At 33.7% G+C, this 18479-nt stretch overlaps 1 protein-coding gene across 1 annotated transcript in view; it reads left to right on the top strand.

The window, feature by feature from the left end:
- Window positions 1-18479, top strand: part of LOC145260350 (uncharacterized) — a 359041-nt gene that overhangs the window by 76972 nt on the left and 263590 nt on the right. The gene's annotated exons all lie outside the window — the stretch shown is intronic.

Raw genomic sequence — 18479 nt, forward strand, 5'->3', positions numbered from 1 at the left:
CAGAATTCACCCCTAAACTGATTAACCGATCATTATGAATTTTGGAGCACATATTAAGTGTAAGTGTAGGTAATATGGACTATATTTAGTTTAGTTTGTTTTGTTTTATGGCATATCAACCCGTTTCAAGTTATTTAATGTTGAATCCAGTTATTTTGGAAACAGTTTTTGTGCTTCAAGTTCTTTTATATTTTCAAATATTTATTCATGATGTTTGGTTTGGTTGTTTTGTAAAGAATCTTGTTTTCTTTTTTGTTTTTAACTTGGCAAAACATGATTGAGTTTTGCAATGGGAAAGGAGAAAAACATTAATAGATATATTTGATACATTTTTGGTCAGAAAGCCAGTATCTTCAGACTGCCTGATCTGATAGCATCAGTTTAATTTATTTATTTATTTTTACTAGGGAGTTACCATTTATGAAGGCTTGAAGGCTACTCGAAGATAAGGGTTGATGAATGTAAGGTGTTAGTGTAGTGATCGTTAATGGTGTAAGTTAGGTAGAGTTTTATTATTTAAGGAGATGGTTCAACAAGAACTTGTTTACATTGAACTTGAAGGCTACGATATTGTAGTTGTCCAAGAAGCATACCGGCGGGCAGTTCTAGGAAAAAAAAAAGCTTTGTTCATCGAAGAGTGGGGGAAATTGTTGATAGTGATTGTAGCTAGTCGAGTGTTTTTTTGCGAACGTTTGGCAACATAGATTGGAGCTTAGACGAGTACTTGCCATGAAAATAATGATAAAGCAGAGACAGGTTGTATGGAAAAGAAAATGGCATCACCTACTAGGTTTCGAAGACTGTTTTGAACTCTTATCAAGGCAGGATATGACGCACCGAGCAGCTCCTGCCCAGATGTGGCATCAGTACTTAGTTTTATGCAAAGAAATTAAAAGGGTGAAATTTTAATATGAGACATTAATTAATATTTTAAAATTTTAGTTTTCTTTTGAGTATTTTAGAGGATACTTCAGAATACTGTTCTCATCTTGAGTATCAATTTCACAACGTTTCTGTCGATGTGACATCTGACTTTCTTCAGGTGTATCTTATCGAACTCTGGAATGTTTCTGTTGAACTCAGGAATTTGAATGGAATTTATTTTATTTCATGGAGGTAGCATGCCCTTGTTTCGTCAGCCATGACTGGATAATGAAAACAGAAGTTTAATGAATCCAAATAATATGAAAAACTAATCCTCATGCCAATGACTATGATACTTTCGGGCTTTAAAGGCGGGCGAATAAGAGATATATCTGCGTTACTTAAAAAAATGCTAGTTTTATTTTTGGTGTCTTTAAACTCCTACCAACTCTTTTTGCTGATGAGGAGGAGACTTTGTTTTAAAAATCAAATGATAAAATTATTGTTCAAGACGTATTGTCTATTTCAATAAAAAACATCGTTTCCGAAACGATCGTACAATTTATTGATTTTGTTTGTTTTTTCCTTTTGAAACCGATTTTTAATTATAAATTATGAATCATTTTACTCAACATTAAAACAGCTCTAGGATATCTATGTCTATCGAGCTTATTATATATCTACATTACAACGAGCACTGTTTTCTTTTAATTGTATTAATGCATTTACTAATACATTAAAATAAATTCCGTTATTTAGACGGTTTGCTCTAATTCCCTTAATATATATATATATATATATATATATATATATAGCAAATTATAGTGATTCAATGAAATTAAAAAAACCTTTATTTAAATCAAGAATTTTTTATTATTCCAAGTAAAACAAAGAATACTTTAGAAATTTTATCTCCTTATCCCATAGGGTTTTGATGCCTACCATCTATTCAGAGGAGAAAATATTAGCAAATAGATATAACGGTATTCATCCTACTTGCTAAAGTCAGACATGGAAAATCATAATAAAAAATTGATTAAACAGAAGTCACTTAGCAGGAGAAATTGAAGAAAGGATATAAAGGTTTAGTTCCAAATTGTGCGGTAAAATCTTTATTTGCTCTATCCTGTATATTGAGCAATTCCTATTTAGATGGGATAGTACATAGAATATTACGATCAGTAATATTTTTGAAATCTTATAATCACAGGTTTCCATACCATACCAGCTGATTGCTGGATAAATCTATTTGGAAGTATATATATATATATATATATATATATATATATATATATATATATATATATTAGTCTTGGAAGTTTTTTTTAACTTTTAAAACTATACAAAAAAACTTATTTATGTAATGTACATTCTGTTGCACTTTTAAAAAAATCATTGAAAATTTTATATCTATATCATCAATTGCTAGATGAAAGATAATGTTTTTAAATTGCAACAAAATGTACATTACATAAAATAAATCCAAGGTAATTTTTTCATTCAATTTAAATTAAATTTTTATACCTTATTTTGTAAAATTTATAAAAGTGCACTTTGAAGATAAATAAATTTCAAATTGAATCTTGTACCTTTATTTTTAAAGCCTATAGTAAAAACAATTTGTTTAACAATTTTCATGCCTTAGATGAAATTCTTTTCTAACTTGTATCTTATCTTTTTAAGATTATATTTTAAAACTCTCCTTCTCTCTATTTCAGTTTGTATTTCTCCTCACACCACAACTCATTTTTGCAATCCCCTCTTTGTATTATTACAGGTCTGAATATTCTCTCTGTTTCAGTTTGTATTTCTCCTCACACCACAACTCATTTTTTTGCAACTTCCTCTTTGTAATACAGGTCTGAATAATGAGAAAATCTGAATTTTTTAACAAAAACTTTAAAATAACTTTTTTACATTAAATTTTTTTAAACTTCTTTCAGAATATAAAATCTTTAAAATTTAATAAGGAACATATTTCATATCGGTTTCATTAACAAATATTCAGTACATAACGAGAAAAATAGAGATGAAAATTTCAAAAGGACTGTATAACTGGTTACGGTCAATAGTAGTCCTCGTCAGCGAAAGTCTTTGTTATTGTTATTCTATTATTATTATTTAAAACATTTTGTATCTTGCTCTTTTGCTTGAGAACTAATTTACCATAGACATAATAAAACCTAGTGCTTTAGTTAAATTTAGGCATTTAAGTTTTCTATAATTGGGACCTTTACTAAGTAGTTTTCTTAATTTAGAATTTTTTTACTATCTTTAAATCTCCTGTAATTACATGTTTTATCTCATTATTACAGAAAGGAGAGGAATTACATTCACATTCTGGAATATTTATAATATTATCATTTATATTTATATGTTCTACCGTTTCTTTATAATTGAACACTTTATTACGTATGGTTGGCCCTAGTTTATATGTAACTGTTGTTTTTTGATCTTTTGTCTGTAGCTCATTTGGTAGTAATTGTATGGTTTGTTGTTTATTTAATATTTTAGGTAAATTTATATCATCTATATATATATATATATATATATATATATATATATATATATATATATATATATACACACACACGTGTGTCTTCTAGTGGTTAGATTGTAGAAGAGTGTATATATGTGTCAGTCATCATCATAATGTGTGTATATATGATGTGTTTATTGACGTGTATATATATTTGATCGTCTAAATATGAATGTGCCTATTGATTGTCTAATCAGGACATATAACAATTATAACAATAAGTCTTTGAGGTTTTACATCAGTCAATGGTCCATGTTCGGTCTTGATTTGACGCATCCTTGGAAAAGCTGCAAACAGAGATGCATACAAGTCAATCTTGGTGGTATTTACAGCAGCTTTATTTCAGATGTTCCCCCCATTGGAAAGCTGCAATGCTGGTTCTATCAACATTTTCCCCTACTCTGAGCCATTGCTGTCCATGACCGAATTGAATGATCTACCTTCATCACGTATTTTTATGTTCTTATTTTTGTTTGTGCTAGTTATGAAAACTAACATTCCTTTCTATTCAAACATTTTAAAATAAATAATTTTATCTGTAAATATTTATTTCACTTTGATAACATTCTTTCTGACATTCTATTTTTACAAATATAATAATCGTCGACTAGAACATCTTTCGGCGTTTCCCGGCCAATATCTAACAAAAGAAATCAAACCAGCTTTAAGTCTCATGTGCAAAAAATGGCTGAGTAAATTTCCTTCAATTTATTTTTGTGGTATTTGATAAAATTTGAATTTAAACAAAATTTAATATTTTCTTTTTATAGACGTTTTTCTCTTGTGCCATTAAAAGTTTTTCCTTTTTTTTTTCTTTTTTTCTTTCAGGTTACTTCAAGTAAGATTACTGTTTTCAGTGATCGACAATTTATTTTTTTTAACTTTTCAACTTAATGCACACAACATTGTGTGTACCCATGCATATAAAAACTGTTCTTACTTATGTTGTTTTTTTTTTTTGTTTTTTTTTACACGGTGGTCACCACTTATCAAGGCCCGGAAGCCACTCAGGGATAAGGGTTATGTAGAAAAGTTGTCTTTCACAAAACAAATCCAAGTTGCAAACTTTGATATAAACCCGTTTAACAGCAAAATCTTACACCTTCACTGTAGAGGTCACTAGATGCCAGAAAACCTACTCTAATAGTTTCTTCCCTTAAACGGCTAGTTTTTTTTAAATCCCTTCCTGCTTCCTTCTTCTTTGATTGTACTGACATGCAGAAATTTAAATGTAATGTAAACCGACATTTCACTCATCTCTCCTAAACATGGTCCCAAATAATAGCACCTTACATCCAAGTGGCAATATGCCTTATTTGGTATAAACAGGAGTTAAAAAAAAAAAATCTTTGCTCTTTTATACATGTTAGCAATTAAATGTTTATGTCTACTTTCTTTTCTATTTACATGCAATCTCTTGCGTAGTGATTAGTCTGTGGTTCAGTTGGTGGAAATCAGTGCCAATGGTATAAAAATTTAGAGAACCGATTTTCAAGTTAAATTAAGTTTGGCTTGTAATGAATGCATATATTTTGTGAAAGATCTTGCATACATATGCAGCCAAAGAATGACATCATTTTTACTGATAATTTTTTCCAAAATAGTTTTTTATAGATACGTTTTGCTGTCTTCCCAAATACTGCACCTAATATTTTCAAATGTTACCTTGAAAACTGAGAGTAGATTACATTTTTTTTAATTTTAAAATTATTTTGCTTAAATTAAAACATATTTTATTTATACTCTATAATTTTTTTTGTGTATTGTGATATTCATATTTAAAACCCTATTTTTCTATTTATTTAAAAAGAAAATACAACTTTGAAACTGCATTCCTCTGCAAAAGATCTAGCTAATTTGCATATATTTTTAAACATTCACTTTAATTTATTCCCTATTAGTTTTTTCGGTTTTCTTAAGGGATGATAATTTTTAGTTAACTATTACGTGTAATTATATTCATGCAGATATTCTACATGATTTATACTTGCGTAATATTTACATAAAAAGTTTATAGTAAACATAAACCTCTTTCTATATATACTTATGTAAGCGCATATATATATATATATATTTGTTTAAAAAAATTGCTTGCCAAACTCCTCTACCAGTTTTTGATCTACAGACATGAAACTTAATATTTTTCGAACTCATGCGGAACTTTATATTTGGGTTTTAGCTAGGCAAAATCGGTGCAAAAGTGTGAAAATTAAAGAAATGGAATTTGTCAAGTGAAGATCGAACGACGGCATTATGAATATGCATGTGTCATGTTTTAATATAAGGCATTAACAAAGGAAAAAAAAAAATTGTAAGCTAAACGTTTTGCTTTTGATTCTTGGTGATGGTGCATGAATCATTTTTTTTCTTTTTAAATCGTTGCTCTATATTGGGTCCAATATAATAATAAATATGAAATCTGCATTAATCAAAATATCATATTTAAGCGTATTTTACGACCAGGCAATGCCGGGCGGCCTGCTACTATATATATATATATATATATATATTGTTTTACCTATGTTCCCCCAAACAATTCAAACACTTCTGCATGTGCACAGCTTTCCATTTCCACAGACCTTATTGACGCAAAAATATAATTCAGTTTCCGAGCAGATGATGTGTAGACAAGATGCTGATACCGTTTTCTCATTACTCGTGAAGACAAGATGGAACTCTAAAACCTCACTCTTTAGTGAAATCCTGCCAACCCAATTAACTTACTGCATTACATTTTATTACAAAAATGTTGCGGTTTTTATATGGCACTCTTGTTTTTATTCTTCCGCAGTTCAAGAGAGCTCGGTTAAAGATTGATACAGACACGGCCACATCTACAAAAATTCTTTTTCGTCTTCAGCAATAATCACGTTGACACACCGGTTCTCATTCGATCACCAAAGTTAAGCAACATTGAGCCTGGTCAGTACCAGAGGGGTGATCAATTTGTGAATTTCAGGCGCTGTATGTTGGAGGATGTCGACACTTCCCTGCAAGAGCTGCAAAAACCTAACGTCGTCATCTCCTCTAACGGGGATGTACATGCGACTGGAGACCGCTTGTGAATTTCAAACTCCCATGGAACTTCCTCCTTCTAGAGGAAGTTAGTTAAACCCGTCTTGAGTTAGTGCTGTAGTTTTATTAGCTTGGTGCAAAAATGTCATTTTTTAACATTCAACTTCAAAAGATAATAACTCCTTTCATAATAAACTTTATTAATCGAAATAAGAACCATTAGAATCGGCACATTTTTGCCAATGAGAAACAATTTATTTATCCCAGTAGCATAGAAATCCACAGTTCTGGAAGCAATGAAATCATTGAAGGCCGATTTTCGGCTTTTCAAGCATTTTTCGTGCAGGAAATTGTCGAGATGCTTGAAAAGTTGATAATCGGTGGGTGATAGGTCTGGTGAATATGGCAGATGAGGCAGTCTCATAGCCCAATTCATTCAGCTTCTGCAGTTGAGCAATATGCGGGCGAGCGTTGTCATGGACAAGAATTGGTCCCTTCATATTGACCAATCTCAGGCACATACGTTAGAGCATCTGATGCATTTCGTCAATTTGTCAACAGTACTTCTCCAACATAATCATTTCGCCTAGATTCAAGAAGCTGTGATGGATGAAACCAGCCGAAGACTACTAAACAGTCATCATAACCTTTTTTTGGTGCAATTTTGGCTTCAGGAGTGTTGTGGAGCTTCTCCAACATCCAACCATAGTACCGAATGCCGCCAGTTGTCATAGAGGATTTGATTCTCATCACATGTCACAATCCGCTTGAGAAATGGGTCATTTTGTTGTGCTGAAGGAGTGTAGAAAACATCTCAAAAGGACAGTGTTTTTGATTATCATTCAATTCATGCGGCACCCATTTATCCAACTTTTTGACTTCCCTATTTGCTTTAAATGGCGAATGACTATGAGCGATCGACCTCGAGTTCAACAGCAACTTCCCGTGTGGTTTTGCGAGGATCAGCTTCAATTAAGGCTTTTAAATGTTCGTTATTAATGGCAGTCGGCCGGCCGCAACCATCTTCATCTTCAAGGCTCTCATCACCATTGTGAAATTTCTTGGACCAACGTTGTGCCACACTTTGTTAGTGGTTCCTGGGCCAAACGCATCATTGATATCACAAGCTGTCTTGACAGCTTTTCGGCCTAGTTTGAACTGAAACAAGAAAATTGTGCGGATTTGAATTTTGTCCATGCTGTCGGAAAGCTGCAAAAAAATGAAGAGATTGAGAATGGTAACAAATAACACTATTCGATAGAGCGAAAACCATGCTTGAAAATGATATATCACATGGCTATATATATATCAATGAATTAATTCAGAAATCACATATAAAAGTAACATGTAAGAAAACGATATCGTTTTTGCACCAACCTAATATATTTTTTTTATCCAAGAGACTTATCAATACACACTTACCACCTCACCAGCTCAAATCTGAGGCTTTTTACGTTTCTAAATTCTTGAGAGGATCTGGGGCATAACAGATAAAGTACTAATTAAAATTCATTTATAAATGCGATTGAAAAGCCAGGACCCCTCCCCCCTCAAAGTAAAAATACTCTGGCCTGCATAATATGCCTGGGCAGCCCAGTTCAGAATTACTGGTAGGGGAGCCTGAGGCGATTAGCAATAAACTAACCCCTTCTTATCCATCCATTCATAGCTTTGAGCCCCTAAGAGGCATAGGCCATCTACAACTTTGTAGATACTTTTGTAGCGACTGAGGTTTTTTTTTTTTTTTTTTTTTACGGGGTGAGGGTGCTGCCCCAGGCCCAACCTTCCCAGAAGATACATACAGCACTTAGCCTTCCCAAATGGTCACCCATCTGGTACTGGCCAGGCTCAACGTTGCGTAACTTCAGTGATTTGGCGAGAACTGGTGTGTCAATGTGATTGTGCCGTACAACCCCTTCTTATAGAGAAAAGATAAAGCCTAGGAGGGTGAACCTCCTAGAGCTGCACAGGACCAACAACATGCAGCAAGCATCAGGAAAAAGTCCATTTCAGAAATTACCTAGACTCGGTTGATTTTGGTAAGGAGGGCAAAAATGCCACAGTCCAATGCTAAAGAATGCTGAGGTAGAACTCGTCTAAAATTCTGCAAAAAAAGAAAACAAAAAAAAATCAACAAGATTGTGAATCAACAGCAAACTCAAACCGACTCTCTTGAAGCTGATCTTTGTTCATCTTGTATTAAGCTCTCTGAAACGGACAGTTGTTTTCTTTGTGCCTTTCAGGTGAATCGTTTATTCAGAGAAGACTTCCTGTTCCAAATTAGTACATCCGGTTTGGAACCATTTGCCATTTGACAATTATCAGTCTGTTCCTACTCTAAGAATTTTGGCCTGGAATTTAACTGCACAAATTGTTTTTAAGACTATTTCTTTTCTTTTCCTTCTTTTATCTTTTCCTTTTCTTTTTAGCTTTTTTCTTTTCTTCGTTTCTTTTCTTTCCTTTTCTTTTTTGTGAAGACTTCCTTATTAAAAATCTTAAGGTCATTGCAAAGATTCACTTAATGAGAATTCTTCTAATTGATCTCAACTGAAAATGCATATTAAGATGTGTCCATTCATGTGGGTTTGGTGATGAAAATGGCCTGTTTTTTAACTCATGAGTCACTAATTATTAAGGCCAAAAGCCACTGGGGAATAATGATTAACAAGATGAATGGATTGTTATTTGAATGAAGAATATTATGAGACGATTGAAAATGACGAATGGAATAAAAAGTTTGATTACTGATGGGGAAGTTGTTGACATTGGGTTTGAAGACGATCATGTTGTAGCCTGCAGGGAAGCAGTCATATAATAATGTGTTCCACAGATGGAAAGGTTTATGAAAGAATCTCTGTTCATGGAAATTCCGCCAGACACAAGTCACACGGAGAAAGAAGGAAAAGTTCTTTTCAATTGTGGTGGAGAGATGAATACTTGCTGGGAATGTTGCATCACTATTTTGTAGATAAGACAGAAAAGCTTTTGCAGATTTAAGCATGAGGGATCAATCTATTCATTTCATATGGATCAGGTTATTCTATTGTTGGCATTGGTTGTCCTGATATATTTTTTAGTTAGAATGCTTTCTAAAAAGACATTAGGTATGAGAGACGTAATGCCTCCTATTTTTTATTCCACCTGAACAAATCAAAGAGGATTGCAAACTGGATTGTTATGATGACTGAACTTATGCATTTATGACCTGAAAGTATGAGATTTTAAAAAAGCAACCCCTGTCAAGGATGTGCATCAGAAGCAGAGATATGTCATTGAATTCATCCATCCAGAAAAAATTGAACCAATCAACATTCACCAACATTTGTTGAACGTTTATGAAGGTGATGCAGTTGTTGTCAGTAGTTAGGAAATGGGTTCGTCGAATTCAGAGTGACGACAGATGTGATTGACGCAGCCACTACCCCATCGCTGGCAAAAGTGCATTGAGAATGATAATTATTATGTAGAAAAATAAATTCTAGAGCACAAAATGTCACTTGTTTTAATGGTACCACTCCTGCCTTCATAGCGCTTCAGCTTTTTTATTTATTTTTTTTTTTTTTAGTTAAAAAAAAAAAAGGAGGCTTTACTTTAGGAACGACCCCTGTATTTACAGAAAGGACCACTTGAAGGTTGCTAACATCTTTAAGTGAAAGTAGAACGAACTGGATTCGAACTTAAGACACCCATATTGCCAGTTCATGTTGTTAACCATTTAGCCACAGTCATTCTTCTGGAGGTTGAAGGTTCAATTCTCAGTGCAGGCAATATTTGCAATATTACTTAAAACTTAACGGCAGCATGTGACTCCTAAGAATAAAATAAAGGGTTTCATTCGAAATTCTATGCAGATTCCAGAGTTTGACAAGAAAGTCACAGAGATTACATCGGTCGAAACATTGCATGAATGTAAATGCTTTTTTCCAAATTTAAACCTGATACTTGGACACGCCTAAAATTCAATGTATGTGCTTAATGGCGAAAATGCAATTTCAAAATTATCGTTATTTTCATGGAAAGTGCTCGTTTGATCTATGGTTCCCCTTGCCTTTCACGAAAAACACTTGTCTAGCTGAAACTACTATCAATAATTTCACCTACTCTTTATCTGTGTCTAAACATAAACGTAGATTCCATGAACAAAGCTTCTTTCTTAGAACTGCAACTGCACACCTGTGGAACTGTCTTCCATTTACCTGCTTTCCAGCTGATTACAATTTGGTTGTCTTCAAGTCCAACATAAACAAATTCTTGATGAACCGTCTCCTTAAGTAATCCAATTTACCAAATTTCCACTACTAATGATTACTACGACATTTTCCCATTGACACTCATTAACCCTTATCCCCGAGTGGCCTCCAGACCTTGGTAAGTGATGACTCCTTTGTTTAAAAAAAAAAAAAAAAAAAAAGCAATCCATGACTACAAACTCGTGGAGCATTTTATCTGCATTAATTGAAATATATTTAAGTGTATTTTACGACTAGGAAATGCGAGGCCATTTGCTGGTGTGTATGTATATATATATATATATATATATATATACACACCAGCAAATGGCCTCGCTGGTGTGTATGTATATAGGCCATTTGCTGGTGTGTATGTATATATATATATATATACACACCAGCAAATGGCCTCGCATTTCCTAGTCGTATATATATATATAATAAATACTTATCATCTTGGACAATTTTTAGCATGAAATGACCATCAAAATCAAATAATATCTAGATCTACTAACCCGAGCACTCTCATTCATACTTTTAATATGACTAAACCAACAAAGTCTCCTTTCTGTACACATCGCCCTATACTCTCCAAATTTAATCTTCCTTTAGTGTCATTAATCTGCTTAAAACTCGCTTTGCACGTCCATCATATTATTATAACATTTCTGTCCATGCAACATATATCCTCAACTCGCGCTGATCAGATTTCACTTCCATACTTAATTACACTGCGTAAACTCTGCTTGGTTGATATTGGTAATGCTCTGCTAGTTAGTAATGACAGAAATTCGCTGACCTTAGTTCATTGTCTAATAATCTTTGCAATAAACCTAAAACCTGCTCCATCCTGTACTATAATGGTATCTCGCCATGGTAACAAAACTCCTGAACAATCTCAATAGCCTTGCTTTTTATCACAATACATTTATCAACATTACTTTCCAAACAAAACTTGCTTCTTGTTTTTTTTGTTTGTTTTTACCGTTCATTTCATCTGCCATGAGATTTACAAAACCCTGCCGTCTCACCACCAGCTTGAAAGTCTCTCGTCACCATCATAGGGCTAAACGTCCATCTTGTCTGGTGTACACTTTTTTTTCTCCAACCGCATGCTGGCATTAGCCATTTTTCACTTTTGACTTTACACGTCCATCTTATCTGGCTTGGGCTTTGCTTCTCCTGCCTGACCATGTGGAGTATTTTTTCTTTTTTTTTTTTTCTGACGCAAGCCTGTGAACACTTCCTAACTTGCTTTTTTTCGGCTACCATTGCTAATATCTTTGCAAGCCAGCTATCTTACAGCCGCTGATATTTTCAACATGCTCATACATGTTCTGTTACATTACGATCTAAATATACTTCTTTTACATCTGACTTCTCATCCCTCGTCACACAAACTGGTTATCATCTCTCTCTACCTATTAGTAATTCCACTGCATTTCTTGTGTGCCCAATGCTTACAGATACGGCAAAAGATTCAATTGAACCAAGATCTGCCTGTTTTACAAGTATTTTAATGGTGGATGCTCTGACGAACTACAAGCCCTTGTACCCCCCTTGACGAAAATACCCCCGACAAACCCGACAAGCAGCGAAGTCCCACCCCTATACAGTTGAGATCTCTAGATGTAAGAAAGCCTTTTACTCTAATAGTTTCTTCCCCAGAACTGCAGGACTTTGGAATTCTCTTCCGGTTTCCTGCTTCCCCAACTGTACTAACATGCAGAAGTTCAAGTGTAATGCGAACAGACATCATGCTGCTAAACTTCCTACATAGTATCCCTGTAGTTTTGGCCCCAAATAGTAATCCCCTTACACCCAGGTGGCACTGTGCCTTGTTTGGGGGGTGATGGCAATGAGACAATGGTGTTTTGCATCTAGTCTGGTGCACTGCAGCATTTGCTGTGGTCATAAAGTTGAAGTAGGAGCTGCATCTCCAGATGCAGGCATGAGTAAGTGATGAGGTACCTAGGTTTTCTCAGCTACCAGACCTTTAATTTCCATACCATTCCTCCAAGTCTTTAACTTAACAAGTAGGTTCGCCATTGTTTCACAGGCAACTAAATCATCGTACATCATCTATTCTCAACAACGTTTCTAAGACACAAATGAAAAGCGAACGTAAACTGCCAATGAAAATAGTTTAGAAAAATTAATTGGAAAAGAAAATTCTACTGCAAACATTAACGTGACAAAATAACGAAAATTCTATTTCAAGATTAAGACTAACAGATGAACAAAAATACCATTTCAAACTTAAAAATATTTAAAACTTAAGCCTAACAGTTCAATGAAAATGCTCTTTTAAAATTAAGCGTGAGAAATAAACAAAATGCTATTTCAAATCAATGAAAATTCTATTTCAAACTTAAGAATCTACATAAGAGCCAGGTACGTCCTAAAATGGAGTACTGTTGCCATATATGGGCAGGAACTGCTCAGCGCATCCTATCCTGCCTTGATAGAGTTCAAAATCGACTTTGAAACCTAATAAGTGATGCCCTTTTCTCTTCCCTGCAACCTCCCACAGAAGAAACATTGCAAGCCTGTCTCTGTTCTATTGCTGTTTTCATGGCAAGTGCTCGACTGAACTCCAATCTATGACCCCCCCCTCCTTGCCAAACTTTCATAAGAAAAACGCCCGACTAGTTGCAACCACTATATATGATTTTCCTCACTCTCTATCTGTGTCTAAATCTAAATGCAGATTTCATGAACAAAGCTCCTTTCGCAGAACTGCCTGCCTTTGGAACACTGTTCCACTGGCCTGCTGCCTAATTGAATACAACATGGTAGCCATCAAATCCAATGTAAACAAGTTCCTGTTAAGCCGTCCCCATAAATAATCAAATTCTACCCAATTTACACCATTAGTGATTATACACTTATTATACCTTACATTCATTAACTTTTATCCTCGAGTGGCCTTTGGGCCTTGATAAGTGCTGACTTCCAAGTGAAAAAAAAAAAAAAAAAAAAAAAATGAAAGATCAACAAAAAATAAAATTTCACACTTAATTATGACAAATAAACATAAATACTAAATCATCAGAATACATTCTGGGTAATCCATGCAAAACTCCCTGACCAATGTAAGATCCAAATGAAATGTACTCCATACATAATCCTGATGTACTCGTTTCTGAATTTTTGAGATGAGGATTGGTTATTCATATGAATTGGATTAATCGGATCACTGTTCTCATCTTGAGTGTCATTTTCACATCGTTTCAGTCTATGTAACCTCCGACATTCTTCAGGTGTATCTTGTTAAACTCGGGAATGTTTTTGCCAAACTCAGGAATTTGGGTGGAATTTCGAACAGAACCCTTGATTTACTTCACGGAGGTATCATGCACGGTGGTTAGAATACTTGAAAAAATCAATTGTAAAAGTGATATCCTGAAGTTTGAAGGTTCGATTCTCAGTGTGGGCAACTGAAAAATACAATTGCGAATAACTTAAGACCTCTATCAAGTCATGGCTGATGGAACAAGAGCATGCTACCTCTGTGAAGTAAATAAAGGGTTCCATTCGAAATTCCGTCCAAATTCCTGAATTCAACAAAGATTTCCGAGTTTGATAAGATACACCTGAAGAAGGTTGGAGGTTACATAGGCCAAAACATTGATAACACTCCAGATAAGAACAGTAGTTTGATTAATCCAAATTATGTACTCGTACTTTAACATTGAATCTGTCGCTAAATGTGCTGTTAATTCAACCCGGCCATGATGAGCATTTCCGTACATTGTTTAAACTATCAAACACTCATTTGCTCCTATTTTATGCAGAAACTACCAGGCAACATCTCTTTGCATCTCTGTCAGAAGTTATCTGCACATCCGCAAAAGTTAATACAGGTTCTTTGTCTTAACAAAGTACTTCTCTTGTATTTGTCTCAGAATGAATATAGCATGAAGTCATTTTACTTATCAGTTTGTGTGTCCTACAATTGAAACTTGAAATTCTACTGAACTTCTTGTGTACCCAATATCTATGAGTACCACAAAAAAATTCTCTTGCACCTATTGGAGCTTCCATCGTGTTAGTGTGAATCATCCGTGTGAATCATCCGTGTGAATCATCCAGAAATTTAGGATTTTGAAATACTCAGATTTTGTAACTTGCACTACAGATGGACATCACAAAAACTAAAGAAATCCTGAAATTTGGAGCAGTTTCAAATTTAGAGTAGTTTTCGTTTTGAGTAAATCACATGAAATGCCCCCTACCTCTACGGGTGACATTTTAATAGTTCCATTTTCTGAAATAGTTTAAGATTAAACTGCTTAGAATAGTTATTCTTCATTTATATTGACTTTCTGTTCTCTGATTCTCCATAGTCTATATATAATACCTGTACCTCACCTCACCGGATTTATAATGAATTATGAATCCGTTCTGGTACAGGTATTTCAACTAGTGGTAATACAAAAACTATGGAGTTAAAGTACAGAAAGTCAATGTAAACGAACAATAACTATTGTAGGAATTTCAATCGTGACTAGTTTTTAGCTTAATTGCCCATAAATCTAAAAAAATAACTTAATTAAAAACTTGTAAAAAAAAAAAAGGAAAAAAATGTCAACTTTTATGTTAATTATCTGAAAGCAGTGACAATACAAAATGGCTGCCCAGGAATTTCTGCAAGTCATGCTGATAATTTTTTTCTGAATTCCATTCTTTGTTCAGTTTTTAGGTACTTTGATGGTTTAGAATCATCATCACGCTAACAGATTGGAACACCCAAGTCAAAATCTACAGTAACCGGTATCTAGTCAGATTCAGTTCCTGATATTAAACTTGCTCTGTAATATAACTTTCAGCGAGAATTTCTCAAATTTATTAAGGAGTCCATACTTTCTCTCCCTCTCTCACACACACACATAGTTCCTTTTATATAATAATAGAAATAATTAAATATTTAAACCATTTTTAATGCATTCTTCCTGATATATTCTTTGTTTGATTTTATTTTTGTTTCATGAAGTGAAAAAAAACTTTTTGTTTTATGAAGTGAAAAAAAAATCTTTTTTTTTTTTTTTTTAATGAATTCCATTTCTTTGCATTCACTTAAATAGAAACATTGTTCTTTTAAGCAGCATTATCTTTCATGGAAATTTGAATTACTATCTATATAAATAAAACAGTAGATATCTGTCTGAAAATATTTAACCGATAAACTCTTAAACTACTGGTCGCATAACACTGAAATTAGCAGGAAATAGTAATCATACGCCAATCTTTGTTTGGATGGATGAATAACGTGTACACAAATATATCGGTATGTTGAAATGCAAATGTTCATTTCAACTTTCTCTATTACTTTTGTGCATGTGCAAATTCATGCATAACTTGAAGTGGTTTAATTTTAAATCTTGCTTTACTACCTGTCGATGGCTCTAATGGTAGAATTAAATATTTTGGTTTTGTTTCTAGCTGATTACACCCAGATCCTTTTTTTAATTAATTAATTCTCTCTCTTTCTTTCTTTCTCTCTCTCTCTCTCTCTCTATATATATATATATATATATATATATATATATATATATAATCATACTCAATAGAGAACTGACTCTGTAATAATAGACACGAAATCTGCATGTATTAAAATATATTTAAGCATATTTTACGACCGGGCAAGTCCACTAAGTAAAAAAATAATGAACCATTAGAAAAGCATACAATGAAATTTATTTATTTTTTTAATTTTTTTTTTTTCCCTCCATTTAATTTTTGAAGATATACTTCATCATTTCGGTCATTTTATAGACTTGACCGACTTATTGCCTCTATTCATCCCAGATGCAACCGAAAGAAAAATTTAAATGCTGTTATTAGATTTTGTGAAAAATTTAACCATTAATGAAACTTTTTCGAATGTCCTAACTGTTAACATGTCGAGTTTTATATGTTATGTGAAGAACATAATGTAGATCTTGGGTTTATTTTTGGCAACTTTGTAACTCTCACTTGCTTTATTTTGTCCAGTAATTCTCACGTTCTATGAGCCATGTTTCTGACAAAGAAGGAAGAATTGTCGTTTTCTAGTTTGAAATTTAACCATATAACACTTATTGTTAGCTAGGTTTTGACTTTGAAATGATATTCTTTTAGCTCTTTACATCAAGTGGTTTCATGCCTTGTCTGAAGTGATTTATAATAAAAAAAAAACATTTAAAAAGAAAAAAAATTGGACTTTCATATGTAATAGAAAATATAATTTTTGTGATCAAACCTTATTGCACCAAAATCTGTATATATAAAGTAGTAGCGTTCGTGTGTGTGTCTGTGCTTACAACTCTCCTACAGTCCACGTCACTGCACCAATCATGACCAAACCTGGCATAATGATGGTCCTCCACCTAGGGATGGTGCACACCATTTTTAAGGTCAAGGTCATAGCATATATATATATACTCCTACAGCCTAAACCACTGAACCGATCATGATCAAACCTGACATGATGATGATCTCCGACCTAGAGATGGTGCCCACCATTTTTCAAGGTCAGTGTCAAATGTTAAGGTTGAGACTTTGCTGTATGCTCGAGTACCCGCAAAGTGTGGGTATTTTTGCTAGTTTAACATAATTTAATAAACACGAGACGGGATTTGCGTGTGCAAGTCGTGTTTTCAAAAAAAGGTCAAATATGCATCGAATGAAGTGAATCTGTTTGTGAATCATCTTTATTGCTTGCGATACGCTTTGAAACACTTTAAGGACAGTGAGACATTATATACGTTGTATGCAAATTGTGTGTCGTCTTGTTCTGTACACTGTCAGCATCTGATGAATGTTGTACTTGTCGTGTACATACAGTTGCAACGGAAATTTTCTGCAATTAAACAGTTCTTTTTTCCTTACATCTTTCATTGTTCTTATTAGATCAAAACCAGGTTCACTTTTTTATGGGTATCTTGAGTGGGGAGTTGTGCATGAAGATGTTTGTTCACATTACATTTAAATTTCTGCATCTTGGTATAGTTAGAGAAACGTAGCAGTAAGGAAATTCGAAATGTCAGTATTTTGAGGAAAGCTATTGGAGAATAGAAAGCTTTCCGGTATCTGAAGGGGTGGGATTTTGTTTATTAGATTGGTTGGGGATATTTACATTGAGGAGACACAAATGCAGCAAGTTTTTTTTTTTTTTTTTAGCACATTTCAGTGGACTATTTTTAAAACAAACACAGGGATGAAACACTGCAGCGATGGGACAAAAGTTGGAGCTTGGTAGACAGTATGGGATCTATTAGATTAGAAAATTTTGGGAAGGGACCCGTTTATTGGTATAGTGGAAACGACTAGCAGTTGGTGCATCAGCACAGATGTGGCAATATTACTCCATACATGAATGAATGGTGGCTTTTGTAGAGACATAGGATGCGAGAAGTTTTCTTGCCTGTTAGAGGGAGCCCACTTTCTTTGCAAAAAGCTTGTTAGTATCTTATGTATTTATTCCAATTCATGTTAAACCAAGAATAAATATTTGAAGATATAAAGAACTTGAAGAATAAAAACGATGTTCCAAAATTATTGGATTCGGCATTAAATAACCCGAAAAAGGTTGATATGCCATAAAACAAAACAACCAAACCAAACACCATGAATAAATATTTGAAGATATAAAGAACTTGATATATAAAATCTTTTTTTTTTTTAAATTACTGTAAAATGGTTGCTATGTTGTAAAACAAAGCCAATTCGTGTTGCCTCTGTGTGTTAGGCTATTAGGTTTTTAAGATTAAACTCTAAACTCTCAGATATCGTGCTATCAACACTGTTAATCGGAGGTTGGAAAGGTTGGTTAAAATCAAATTCGTTTT

The sequence above is a fragment of the Euprymna scolopes genome, chromosome 36, assembly GCF_053919585.1.
Source record: "Euprymna scolopes isolate OS-2025 chromosome 36, ASM5391958v1, whole genome shotgun sequence".
NCBI classification, from domain to species: Eukaryota; Metazoa; Mollusca; class Cephalopoda; order Sepiida; family Sepiolidae; genus Euprymna; species Euprymna scolopes.